General features: G+C 26.4%; 1 protein-coding gene across 2 annotated transcripts in view; it reads left to right on the top strand.

Annotated features, from left to right (window-relative positions):
* The window catches only part of LOC114122983 (Kv channel-interacting protein 1-like), a 122,548-nt gene that overhangs the window by 77,461 nt on the left and 29,754 nt on the right, over positions 1–15,333 (top strand). The gene's annotated exons all lie outside the window — the stretch shown is intronic.

Raw genomic sequence — 15,333 nt, 5'->3', positions numbered from 1 at the left:
AAATAAAAATTATAATAATTAATACTGTACGTTTACGACATCTTAATTAACCGTTAAAAAAGTTAACAATAGTAATACATATTTACAGTATCTATAATAATATATAGTAGTTCTTACATGCCAGCTAATAGTATTTTTTTTTATTATGAATATTTATAAAGCTTTTACCACCATCGCGCTTACCCTTTATACATAGAACAAACACGTGTTTACAACAAACAAAATAGAATAATAAAAAAAAAAAACGTGAAGTTTTTAAGAATTAATGTTATTGTTTTTTTTTTTCATCAAATATTCATATTAAAATTAATTTACATAAATGAGCAACTTACAGATTGTGCTTGTTATGTGTTTTTTTATTGTATATACCATCGTCGTTGTTACGACAATAATTCTAATTTAAAAAGTGTTATTATATGAAATATTTCTTTAAAATAAAATTACTATAAAAACACCGACGCAAATTTAAGAAGTGAACTGAACAACTCCAATAACAACAGTAAATTCAATGATCTTAGTACCTACTGTGAAATTTTTTACAGTAATTGAGTAAAATAATCACAAGTTTTAACAAAACTCATTATTGAATACATTTTACACTGTACGCAATCGCGTAAATTTACTGTTTATATTTAATTAGGTAATTTATTTGAAAATTGTGTATTTTCTAACATATTATATATTGCGTATGTTATTTGTATGATAATTTTTATACTCTTGTACATGACATATTATCATATCAATAATAGATAATAATGCTTAAATAATACTCAATTGCGCATGGAAAATAATGAAAGTTGATCACATTTCTAATTGAAATGTCTTGTTACAATATTTATAAAATATAATCATTTGCGTTTCAAGCGTTGACTTAAATTAGTATTATATAGACGTAAGAAGAATGAAAAATAAAAAAAACTACTCAAAAAAACACTAAATAACAAATAGGTGCATAATATTACACGCACAGGTGCTGAACAGAAATATGCTGACTCGACGTGGATCGTCGGCCGTCGCCAACTTATGGGCAACTTATATTTTATACAGTCCAGAAGAATAAATCGCATTCATTGTTTTAAGTTTTTAACAAATTTGTACGTTTCCGCGACATGTATGCGGGCGTTTAGTTTAATATCCTAACTCAAAAAAGTTGGTAAATTTTGAGGTTTGTGAAATATGAAACGTGCATATAAACACTTCAAAAATTTGAAAGATAGATTTCATGTTCATTTAATAATATTCTCAGAAGTCGTTTTGAAAAATAACAAAAGCCAGCTAGTGCATTTAAATATACAATCTAAAACTTGTATATTTTTTCGTCTTTTTAAAAATGTGTACCTAATCGCTTGAAAAATTGTCTTCTGTGTTATGTTGAAAGGAACTTTTTGTGCCAAATTATATTATTATCATTTGCCATCAAACAAAGTTGTGTTTTTTTTTTTCATGGAAAATGTGATCACTATATTATTTTTCGACACAAACGTTTAATTCATACGATTATATTTATATTGTTATTTATTATTAAGGATACGAATTCAACGCATTAAAATATGTTAAATAATCTACTAAATAAAAGCAAGAAGTAAGCCAGTATAAATTGCTCTATATAAATTGCAAGTATATACCTACTATGAACAAAATAATTTAATGATTAATTAAGCTTAAAATAATTTTCTTTTAAGATATTATTAATTAAGTGAGGCGTTGATATATAGAAAATGTAACACATTTATCAGACGATAGAATTAAACAATAATTCATAAAAAGTTATAATTGACAAAAATTGTTAAAAATATCAAAAATAGAAATACAAAATCAAAAACGCAAAATAGATGTTTCAAAACTAAATCCATTAGCAACTGATACAAACTTTGCGTTAATAAGACTAAAAATCATATATTTTTTTACAAACACTATGCTCTATTGACAATCAGTAATAACTTATAATTTACAAAATAGCTATGATAATAAATTTTTTCTCATATTTTTTTTTTCATTTATAAATACCGTTCTTGAATAACGTGATTACTGATTAGTAAATGGAAAAACTATACAAAACTTCACCTTAATTGTATACATTGTTTTTATCTTATTGTTAATGTGCGAAATACAAAACCGGAAAAGTGAATTGCTTAAACAGTTAACACCAATGGTAAATTGGTTTTAATGGTAATATTATCGATATTTAATATTTTACTGATTAATAATTATCAAACAAGTCACACGTCATTTTCGTTTTATTGCTGGACTGACATCGTATGGCGTGTAGTTTATTTTTGGTGATCTAACTCACAGACTTTATGAGATTTATTTCAGCTGGTTTTCAAAAAAGTAGCATTATCCATAGTTTAGATTCTATACTACTATGATTATAGCTGCAGTTAAGTACTATAATATTACGTTGTGGTATATACGACCACATTTCCGTAGTTATACGCTTACGGTGGTTCGATTTGTGTTCATAAAACCATTTAAGTTTTTATTTTGCTTCCAAATAATATTCTTTGTTCGTCCCATATATACATACCTTCCTAAATATAATAAACACACGACGATACATCAGCAGAGATGGTTTTGAATACATTTTTCAGTTGCTGCTTGTGCGGTTGTACTCATATAATCATATTAAATAATACATATGTGGCCCATCGCGTTTATCGTTTATATTCATAACTAACATAAATAAACGGACAATTGGACATGCCTATTAATATTTTAGAAATTCTATTTGACTTTTATTATTATTTCACTATATGCCATCTATCATATCTGACATAAATACATCAAATTTTACAATACGACTTAGAAACATCTCATATATTATTATCGATATGACGATTTCAACTTTATATTTTTGAAACAAAGCTTTAAATCAAGGAAAACATTGAATAGATTTTAATAAATTAATCTGCATACATATTTCGGTAATGTACTTTATTATAAAAACGAGTCATAACTATTATGATTTATACAATGTTTCATATAAATTTGTATACTTTTAGTGTGCTAATATTATTTATTGCTTATAGCTCGTTTTTTAGTGTTATGAATAGAAGATTTTTTTCAATACCGCTGAGTTATTAAAATATATAATTTTAATAAAATTATATGAATATACTGCAAAGTTAAATTTTTGCATAGATTTTGTTTTTTATAACGTTTAATTAAACATTAAATAAACAATTTCATAGTTAAACGCTTGATAATATGCTTTGTGTTGTATTTTAATGAACTATTGATTTTAATTGTTTCGTTTAGAATTATGAAAACACATTGTGTTCCAATATTATATTAAAATACCGTAAAGACTAGTATAGTTTGTTAAAGTGATTAAATTATTATTCATCAGTTTAATTTATTCGTAACAATTAAAAATGATTTAACATATTATATAAGGTATAACAAGACTATTTAACAAACTTCCATTACAAATGTTACTACATTTATTAAATAGCCTTGATACTCCATGTATATTGTATAGTATGTATATTTTATTAAACTGTGATTTTCACGAGTGTTTTTTTTTCTAATTTTTGAGTCCATATTGATTTATTTTTCGTCTTTAGAGATCTATACATTTGGTGGCCAATTCGCATGATATATTTTAAAAAATACCTGTTGATTCAAAATACTAGAAATCTATATGAAAGTTTGAGATTTGGTGCTCTTCTGAAATAAGGTTTTGTATTAATATTGTGTAGTGTTATATATTTCATATTTTCTTGTTATAAGAACGGAGCATACAAAAATAATATTGCGTATCATTTCTTTTCCGAAACTATGTACAAAAGACTGAAAACACTCTCTCTAACCGCCACTATAAATTATATTATGCTGGAAATACAATTTATAATTTTGGAACGTGCCACGTTATACACATTTTGCGTATTCATCAAGGTGTGTGAATCGGGTTTTAATAATAATTATGGATGTTTCGAAAACATATGAAACGTGTTTATGAATTGATATTTGATACAAAATTAATACTGAAAATCTGAGAATTATGATTCGAAAATTGTGTTTGTGAAAACTCTTTCATTGGTGTCCCGTTATAACATAAGAGTTATTTGATTTACAGACGACATTGGCCGAAACGAGACAATATATTATTCATAATATATACATTATTAGTTCTATTTGTTCAGGGTATATTGTTTACAGCGTTTGAACGTATAGTTTTTCGGTGAAGGTATTTATTAAGTTTCGTGAACAATTTTGAAATGTGCAGAACGATAATAGACGGCGTATTACTGTAATATCGACCACGCATTATTTTTCGTGATCGCTCGTGCGCAATAATTTAAAGCAATAAAGAACCGTTCGAATTTAGCGAAATTAATATGCACATATTATTATAATAATGTATAATATATTCGCGTGAAAACGATAATTTGCAGATTCACTCATCGGTCGGAATATCTCCGGTTTTCGATCACCGAATCGAACACAATATCTCATTCCCCGGCGACGTTTGTGTGCGCCGCGCTCGCGCATAATCAAATCTCTCCGACCGAAACCGACGATTATTTATCGCCGTTATTTTAATTTTAATCAAAAAACGATGTGATACTCCGTCGAATGAATGAAATGTATAATATTGGATTTATTGCGAGAAACGCACGCCTTAAAAAACGAAAACCACACCCTCGTTCCCCCGTATACGTTGCAAAATATCATTATGTATTTTCATTTTGAATAATGTCATTATTATATTTTATAAAATTTATCAATACAGACAATACCATAATTAATCGTGTATATATGTAATGTATGCATTGTATACATATATACGTATTTACTTCGTTCATTTGGCAGTCGAATCTAAAATCGGTCATTTAATACTTTTGGGTTTTACACATTACGTGGCTTAATAATTATTCATGACTTTTTAAAATGTTCATTGTGTAACTAGAATATTATCATATTATGTGACAGAGTGCTAATATTATATATTTTAGCGAAAAAAAATTGGAAAAAAATCTTATCTCAATTTCATTACCTACATCGTTGGGATGGTTTTTTTACTTAATGAATCAACTGGAATAATGAATTAATTCCGTAATGACGTAAAAATAATGAAAAATAATAGCTAATTTGATAAACAGCATAAAAATCAATATAATCTCTCAAGAATTATATATATATATTTACCTTTATTTTATTAAAAAAAATATAATATCAATTGACAAACGAACAAAAAAAAAAAAAATCATAACACAGCTCATGGCGTTACGTTTTTGAATTACTTAAATTTTGGTGATATAATAATTTAATAATATACACACTGTAATATTAAAACGATATAATAATAATATTTTAAATATTTGTGAGTAAATTATTCGCTAACCGCATGCGTATATCAAGCACAATGTATTATACGCGTAAAGCTGATATTTTGGTAAAACAGTAATTTTAATTAATTACCAACCATACCTAACCTAATTGTACGATGTAATTTTTTATCATTTCAACCTATTCCAACACTCCAGCAAAACCACGGAGTTTTATATATACGTATTTAGCCATAATATTATTTAAACATCTCTGCATAACTCCTCCCTCCACCACCCTTAGATCCTACTCCCTCGTAATATCTGCATTTCGCCTAAATCCGGGATACTATCTGTGGGTCAAAATTAAAAACAAAATCCGCGAAAAACAAAATTAATCTGGTATCGTGATGTATCCAAGGCAACGATGGAAATTTGTGTGTGTGTGTGCTCGAGAACGCGAGTGTGAGTTTTTCCACACCATATCTTTTGATCTTTTCCAGATTGTACCCCGAGGGATTTTAGCGACTGCCAAGTCTCTCTCGCATTGGTACATCACTCAACAGGCATCACGCATATAGGTATTGCTGCACGTTTGGGTGACGACCGTTTTTTTTTGTTTTTTACTCTTTCTAGTCATACCTGAAAAATGTACGGACCTTGCGAAAAAACGTATTACAATATAATATCATTTATTTGCGCACTCTGTATATTATATGGCGCGTCAAAGGTTTACGCCGTTCTTCGTTTCATCAGACGACTAACCCGCGGCTACGGGCACGTGTTTTTCGATCAAAGAATTCAAAGAATTCATATTTTATGCAATTATTATTTTATACAGACACTCGCTGCCAGTAATTTTAGAGTGTTTGGAAACAAAAACAAATATATTACATGTCACGCCTGCGCACCGATAGTTTAATTTTCGATCCAAGGTGAAACGTTGTAAAATTACATTTTTCTATCCATTTAATCTAATAATATTATAACTAATATGTAGGTTATTCCCGTGCTTTAGTATGAAGAGGTTTAAAAAATCTGAACACTGAGAATGGCAAAACAGTTTATAATGAATTACCTAACCAACTATAACCACTAATGATACTGTAATATTGACAAGAAACAAAGAAGTACCTAGTGACAATAAAATAGTATGCGCTTGAATGTAATTACATTTTTAAGTGAAATCAATTAATCAGTCAATTAAAGCGACTCACTCTCCACCCTAAGTAGTATATGTATATCTATTCATTGTTTTATGCACTTTGAAATTTTTAAATGTTTAAATATGAATTTATATTTTTTTTTAACACAGCCTTTAATAATAATAATAACAAAAAAAAAATAATAAAAGTAAACATTTTTAAAATATATACTTTGAGTTATAAACGTATTCGTACATAATATTATTACAATATTTTGTAGTATCTTACAATTGTTATTATTATTTTTTTTTTTTGTGATTTATTTTTATATTTTAATTTATTATAAAATCACAAAAACATCAATAATATTCTTGAATTCGAAAAAAAGACTATTCTTTAAACTACATTAATTGGAAATTGGAAACCTGCAAAATATGTTTAAAACAAATAATCTGTACATTTCACCTGCAGTTACAGCATATTGAATCAATCAAAGATCAATGACTTTATGAATGTAATATTGCACAATATATTAAATAAATTAACATTAAATATTATTCAGATTATTAAATATGAGCGAAACAAAAAAACCCACTTAAGTTTACAGTATTAATGTGAGAAATAAATGTCGTCATTAAAACACATCTATTCATTCCCCTACAAATCAAAATGAATATAATCTCAAAGTCGCCGAGTGAAGTAAACAAATATGACTGAATAATTTTTTCTAACATACTGAAAAACCTCTTTGGATAAACGCAACATCATTGGCAAAGCTCGAAAACCTAATATTATCTGTTACATCACTCGCACATATGCATGCATGTGTTTAGAGAGGTGCGTGTAGTATATTTGCCGTAGATAAACATACTGTATAAGGTTAGGTTAAAACATATATATATATATGTATTATGTATATATACAGTATAAACATACTGTATAGAGCAACATAAAATATACAAATATTTTTATACTTGAGAACAGTGTATGACAACCAAACAATTTTTGAAAGAAAGATAGTTTCGGAAAAATAATAATATATTATATCGCTATAAATTGTATTCTCAGTACATATTTCTATGTTGTAATAATCATTCTAACATAAAACGGTAGATTGTAATATTAAAATAGTATTTGGTAATCGATCACTGAAAATGTTTTAATATAATTTTTCAAAAATATAAGAAATAAAACTCTTTCTAACAATTTTTTTCTGTCCCTGTAGTATACTAATATGTACTTACAATATTTGTTAAAATTATTAATTATTACTTACTATTGTACAAATGATTTATAATAATTTATATTATATTTTTATTGAATATTTATTTTATTTTGTTTTTCTATTAATTTAAGGAAATTTTAACGTTTAGTTAATTGATAGTTTAATATATTTTATACAGATACTTACATAATATTAATTAATACATTTTATCATTGTAAAAACTGTAATATTATTATGACAATAACTTTTTCATAATATTATGGGTGATTCACATTTATTTATGCCATCGCGTACTACAAATATTAATATTACATTTATGTATTATTTTAACTTATATATTTTTTAAATGTTTACAGATTATGAACATAATTGACAAAATATTTTTAAAAATAAAAAAAATATATAGAGAAACAATAAAATATTAATTATATTAAAAAAGCTAAGACTATATATTTAACTAGCGAAATTCCAAGATAAATTAACTACTATGCAAATATGGAAGAGCAAAAAGTTCTTCTCCTTGCATCAGGTATTTGTTTGCTATCAAAGTTAATCTTTCAAAGTTCTACTAAAAATGATAATTATAATTAAAAATATGAATAATTACCAACAATTTAAATCAATTTCAGGCAACGTATTGATTGTATGAATTTTGTGACTTGACATTTATAATGCGCGTGCATCATTATAACGTTACTCCGTGTGACCTACTTGTGTAGATATATACTGCATATTTTAATAATGACGTGTTGGTTATTAAAATTGTAATTAAATTAATAATTATTGATTTCTCATAAAAAATACTATTTTTAATAAAATGGGCAGTTGCAAACTCGATGTAAAAAAACTGTACTTATGGCAATTTCGTTGGTTTTTATGAAAATATAATTCATCCGTGTGGTTAGGACTGGTAAGGTACCTACACCATCTCATTCAAATATTGTACCACAAATTATACAGTTTCTATAAAAAAATTACATATTATATCGAGTATTCGAGTATTCTAATTGATCACATAATATGTATGTATACTGTACACAACGTGATTAATTTAAAGTTTATTTTTATTTATACAATATTTGATGTTGCAAAATAGCATATAAAACAAATTATATTGTTTTTAGAATTTGTCATCATTTTTTTGTGTTTTTAATTTTTTGAATGACAGTATGAATATCAAATTTTGTATTAGATATTAATTAGTGATAACTATATAAGTAATTAGTATTTCAATTTTAAAGTATAGATGTGCATAGTAGAGTGATACTATAGAGCAACGCGTACCCCACAAAATATGTATTGGTCAACTCTGTTTATCTAAACTTTAAATAACTGTGTACAACTTATACATTTTAACTAATTAACTACTCGTTAGAGTATTGAAATTATTTTTTATGCGCCAATTAGTACTAAAAAAAAAAAAATTAACATAAAAACATTAAGAAACTTGAAAAATTATAAAGGTAAAAAATATATACGTGTATAATATTTAATTTTTTTTCAATAACAAATATTTATGTAAAAATACTAAATATACCAACATGCATATTTAATTTAATTTATGTTTTATAATGCAAACAGGTGAGCAGTTCAAGTGAAATTGTTGATATTTTAATATTATGCATTCATCTATCCCATTACTATATTTTGATCAAATTAGATCTTATTCGGGTAGGTATATTAAACTTCATAACTAAATTGAGACTAAACTATAATATAAATTTGTGTGGTTTTGCATTTCACTTTAAAGTTGAAAAAATATATTATTAAACTAAACACATATGTAATAACTAATAACTAATAAGGGAAATGTAATTTCTAAACTAAAATTATGTCTATAGTTATAAACTACTTAGTATTAGAGGTACAGACAACTGAAAAATGAATGTCTAATTGGTATAGAAAATTATGGATTTATGGCATAGATGTGTTTCTTATGGTCTTATAAAGGATGTAACATAGACGATATAAAGATGTAATTGTATAGAAAGCATTCCTGTGGTTCTCAAAGTGTACGTTTCGTCATTCTTGGGAGCTCACAATGTCTTTAAAGGGTTATTATGGAATATTATCCAAAATATTACAGTCTAAAAGTAGTTTTAAAATCCTAAGTATGGCAGTGGATTTCATTTGATTATCATGCTTTGACTTAGGAATGGTCACAGTATGAATATTTCCATTTAAAGACAACTCCAGTAGAAAAATCTTAAGAACAAATTAAATATCTAGAAAATAACTTAATCATAATCAATTATTGTTTTTTTTTTTTTTATATACAACTATATATAACTATTATTATATAGCTGTTGTTATAATAAATATTAAATATATATATATATTATATTACATAATACGAATAAGAACGAACATTTTTAGATACTTAAAATTACATTTATCAGTTGATTATATTACCTCGACATATAATAATATTATACAAGTACCTGTCTAAAATGATAACAATTTCGCAAGTGATAACCACAGAATTGCGTTTTGAACTCGTAATCATATAATATATACAAATCTTAATCATACGCTTGCATAAACATGAGTAATACGGTTAAAAGATAATTGATGTAATATTGTATTAATATTATACTATATACTGTCGGTGATATTAATTATCAATTTTTGTATCTAATGTTTGGATTAATAACGAGTTGTCATCAGTTGACTGTTGTAGCCAAATTCTTGTTTGCTAGTAAGTTTCTTTATATTTCAATTACAAAATTTGACACAATTAAAATATAAAGTAAACATTTATATTTTATATGAATTACTCATTAATACGACTTCAAACTCCAAAACATTAAAAATTGTAACTACTTTTAAATATTAGTTTAGTAATAGAGCTGGACAGAAATTGAATCCAATTTTCTATGTGTGGTAAAAGCTCGGAAACTAATAAGGTATTAGCGTTATTGGCCATTCCAAGGTGTAACATTAGTCAAACATTTATTTAGTTGTTAAGTATTTGAAAATACGTCAAAATTGTCTGACAACATTCAAATAAATATATATTTATATTTATATATTTTTGACATAATATGTGAAGTACATATTATTATTTTTTGTATTTGGGAAATCGAATAAGAAATAATAAAATAAAATAGCAAAATGCTTGTGGAATAAAAATGATTATAGTTATTACGTTATTATAATAGCTTGTGACTACTGTGAATACCACTTACTTTATATCTTAAAGCAAAATCAATAAATAAAAAAATGACTTTTAATTGAATAAGAAATTAAGTATTGCTTATTGTGTACCAACAAATGGCCGTTTTAAAAACTTTTGTAATAGGTACCTATACTACGTAAATATCTATTAATGGAAGTGTCAAAAATTAAATGCACCAAAAGTGGTAATCGTATAATACAGAATGATATAACCATGCTCAATGACCCCTCCCAATCTTTTTTTTTTTTTTACATTATTCTAATTTTGAATTTTGAAATGTTATTTATACTTAGGAACTATATTTTGTTTAATACCATTTAAGAAAGCTATAGTAATGCCTCAAACTTTATTTTTTTACTGTAAATTGATAAACAATATGTATTTTTATAGAGAAAAAAATAGCGATTCTTAATAGAACAATATATGTTGGTATCGCTATAGGATACTTCTTAATTAATAATATAACAATTACCGGAATCCAAATTTGAATAAATTACTTATTAAAACTAAAACTGGCAGTGGATCACTCTATTTACTAGGTATATTATATAATAATTACATCCGGGTAGACCGTGTTTTACGATGTGTACGGAATATCGTTACGTAATATTATAATATATTATATTTTAGCTGCACTAATATTGACGACCAAGTGCAGATTACATTCGAGTATATCTTATTAGAAGCAAGTACCCATATAACATATTATATACACTATAAATCGTGTGGTCCAAAAGGGTTACAGCAGACCATTCACCATATTAATTATTGTACAGTGGGTTAGTCGCGCTTACACCGCAACTCCAGACCACCATTTTTCACGGTCGAATGACTCATTTAAGTCGTCTTATGATAAAAATTTGCACTTTGCGTATCGTTAGAGGGAAAGAAAACAATTCAGGGCTGAAAAAACTCAATAGTCCATTACAATGTTGGTTTGAAAGTCAGTGATTTTTTTATTTTTATTCTCAGTCAAATTCGTCAACTCGTCATATAATAATGGTTCTTTTGGATCTTGATAAAAATATGCTAGCGACTCAACAATGTTTGTTCATCAAATATTAATTATTAATGATGTGTATTATTATATATTGTATCGATGAAACAAACCAGTTTTGTAAATTCTATATTATCTTTATGATATTCAATCATCAAATATTCTTTCAATCAATAATATTGTATGTAAGCAGGAATTTCTAACAATAAAAATTAAATTCAAACATAAAGGAAAATAAATTTATAATTGTATAATTTCTAGTCTCTATTATATTTATATTATTCTAACAAAACTAATTGAAAGGTAGCACACTAGATTATAAAACACATATAAAGAAATCTGCTGAAATTTCCAATTTTACCAGCTATTGTAGATAAAAATTATCTTGTCGTCCTATTCAATTCTTATTATAGTATCATTATAATATATGTTTTTTTTTGTTGAGATCCTTGCTTACACACAAGTCTATATTATAATGACTGAAATATTTAAAGCTTATTATTTCGTTAACAATACATCAGTAGTCAAGAGTATTTGGTGGCATTGACTACCAAATTATCATTCTCTGCTCTGATTTAAGTATTAAAAAAGTGCTCCTCCATTGTATTACGATATAAAACCATTTACCATAACTTTATAATAATATGTCAAAATAATAATTTATAAAGATTTCTTATTATTATCATTCAATCAGTAAATTGAGGTTTCAAAATTAAGTTGGATTGAGTATATTGTATTGTTCTCAAATTAACCCTTTATAGGGCATAAGAAAAATATGAAAAAAAAAAAAATAATAATATTTTAAATCGTAGAAAAAAAGCTAAATAGAGAAAAAAATTTAAAAATAAAGGAATATATAGTATACAAAATTCTGAGTTTAGTGATATATTGACATTTTCTTTGGCGCGCTCTATTGGTGAATTACTGAAACAGAACCTTCAAGATTTTATTTGTTTTGGTGGTAAATATATATACCGCTGACCTATAATGGGTTAATATTTTTCAACGACAATTGGTAAAAATACACTGTTTGAAATTTTTTTCCAGAGCATTGATAGTAAAATTGAACTTGTTTAAATTCCTATCAGTCATTAAGTTCATCTATAGTTTTGACATTTAAAACTGAAATTTTCGTAGTTATCAGATATTCATAGAAGAAAAAAAATTTTGTAGATTTCAAATGATTGTTCCAATTCAGAATTGATTTTATACATAGAGCAGATAAGTAGATATGACAAGTTAATCTTAAATTATTGCATTTAATGTGTTAGATTAAAACATTTGTGTGGTTAAAAATACCAAATTATTTCATGCAGACTCAACCATGTGTATAGCGATTTTAAACTTTAAAGGAGAGTGATCATTGAAATAACTTATACAGATGGTCAATATTTCCTATGACATCTGGTGTCATTGTTTTAGACGTTAAAATTATAAGCTTTTCCGGCGCTTTGCGCCACAAAACGCTTTTGGTAATGAACGTGACAAAACATGTAGGACGTAGGTACATTTTTTCACATCACAAGCTTATTCACTCTTCCAATCACGAAAGTATTTTTTTTTTCGTTTTATGTTCAAATTATGTAACCCGTTTTCAACCGGATATCATTTTTTTTCAATTTGCTTTATGTTAATGGTATGATACTACTCTTAACTTAATTAAAATTATACAATTAATTGAGACGACAGTGATGTCGATTCAATTTTTTGAGATTTCTTCTTGAAAACTGATACCGCAGTTATTGCGTTATTTGAAACTTGTGTCTATTCGTATTATTTATATTATTATTATTGTTTTTTTAATCTAAGAAAATAAGTTTTAAAATCTGCACTACGGTCTCTAGACTATGCGACGGCGGTGACAATTCACATGTCACCATAATAATACCACCGTCGTATTATTAGATTCATTTATTTTATCAATGCTAAAAAAATAGGTTTTGACTATTTTTTTTTATTTACCGATACGGAATTAAAGCAACTTAATGCTATAACGATAGTTTAACGTGTATATAATACACATAGAGTTCTAAAGAACTGATTACTTTCGTTCTATATACGCTTGCACGTATTTCGAATCATTTCAATCAATTGCGTTTATAAATGGTTATACGAAATATCGTTACGTATTTTAATTAATTACCGTCGGTTAAGTTGAGTTAGGAATTAGGATTACTCGTTTTATCGTATACGGCAAACGAATACATACAACGATATTAAATTAAATTTAATATTAATTCCTATATTAAATGCGTCTTACTATATATATATATATATTATATTATATTATTGAGATTTAAATAATTACAACACGAAATAAACGTAACCATAACACGCCAATCATATATTATGTCGAGCGTATCTCGCAAGCAATATTACGAGTATATACTACTGTTTATGTACCCATACAGTACGTTTATAAGCATATATGACATTATGTATATGCGTCGATGGGAGGTAAACGTGCAATACACTACAAAGCCGGCCTTTATCTTATGTTTACAAAGACTAGCATATCTTTGCACAACCGTCACTTTAAATCTACGTTTATCATACGACATCGTGTACGTACAAAACTGCTATGAGAAAATCCAAATACATCGATCGACCATAATGACTGAACATTATATACGTAACTGTAACATAAATAATATACGGGGTGTTTGTTTTTTTTTGTAAACCAGGCAATACTATCCAAGTAAATACCAGCACTCGGTGCGTGTTCTAATATTCTATATATAATAACCTAAGTCTATATACTATACTCTAACCGAAACGATGAAATAGCCTTACACATATTAATACACAGATAATACTATATAGTACTATATAGTATGATCGAAAAGGTGGATCTCGTACGCTCAGTACTTATTATTAACATACATCGAATCGCAATGGTCGACCGACAACAATACAGATTATGACATACTTTTTTATATTATCATAAGATGCATTTTGTATAAGGACAATGCAATTTATATCTATAGACGTAAGGAACTTCGCAGTAATTTGAACTAGATAACGCAACTTCACGTAATATTAGAGGATTTAGATGTGGAACGTACCACGTACATCATTCGATTGACTACAGTCAAGAATGTAATCATCGTACGTAAATGTACCATAGAAATACGAAGACACTGAAATAGGTCATATTCAAACGAAATATGTATTACAGCTAACGCTATCGCCTTTAAGTCAGTTAGTTTGATGGTTTTTGAAATCTCAAGTTAAATCATATTTTTCTTGAGACGTATAATAATATTTCATTCAGTTTATGTTATATCAATCGAATTTTATATACACAAGTATAGTTTTTGTGTAGCTAAAAATTGAAAAATTAACACAATATTTCCCATAAGTTTGCCTTACAATTATGTTATAAAAGAAGTTGAACGTTGACCAACTATAAAAGTTTTATCTAAACTTTAAATTTTTAGGAAATCAAAAATCTACTCATAAAATAACGATTTACTATATAATAGTTTTAAATTACTAGTCATAGAAATTTGAAACAT

This window comes from Aphis gossypii, chromosome 2, assembly GCF_020184175.1.
Source record: "Aphis gossypii isolate Hap1 chromosome 2, ASM2018417v2, whole genome shotgun sequence".
Classification (NCBI taxonomy): Eukaryota; Metazoa; Arthropoda; class Insecta; order Hemiptera; family Aphididae; genus Aphis; species Aphis gossypii.
This window is presented reverse-complemented; position numbering and strand designations above follow the sequence as displayed.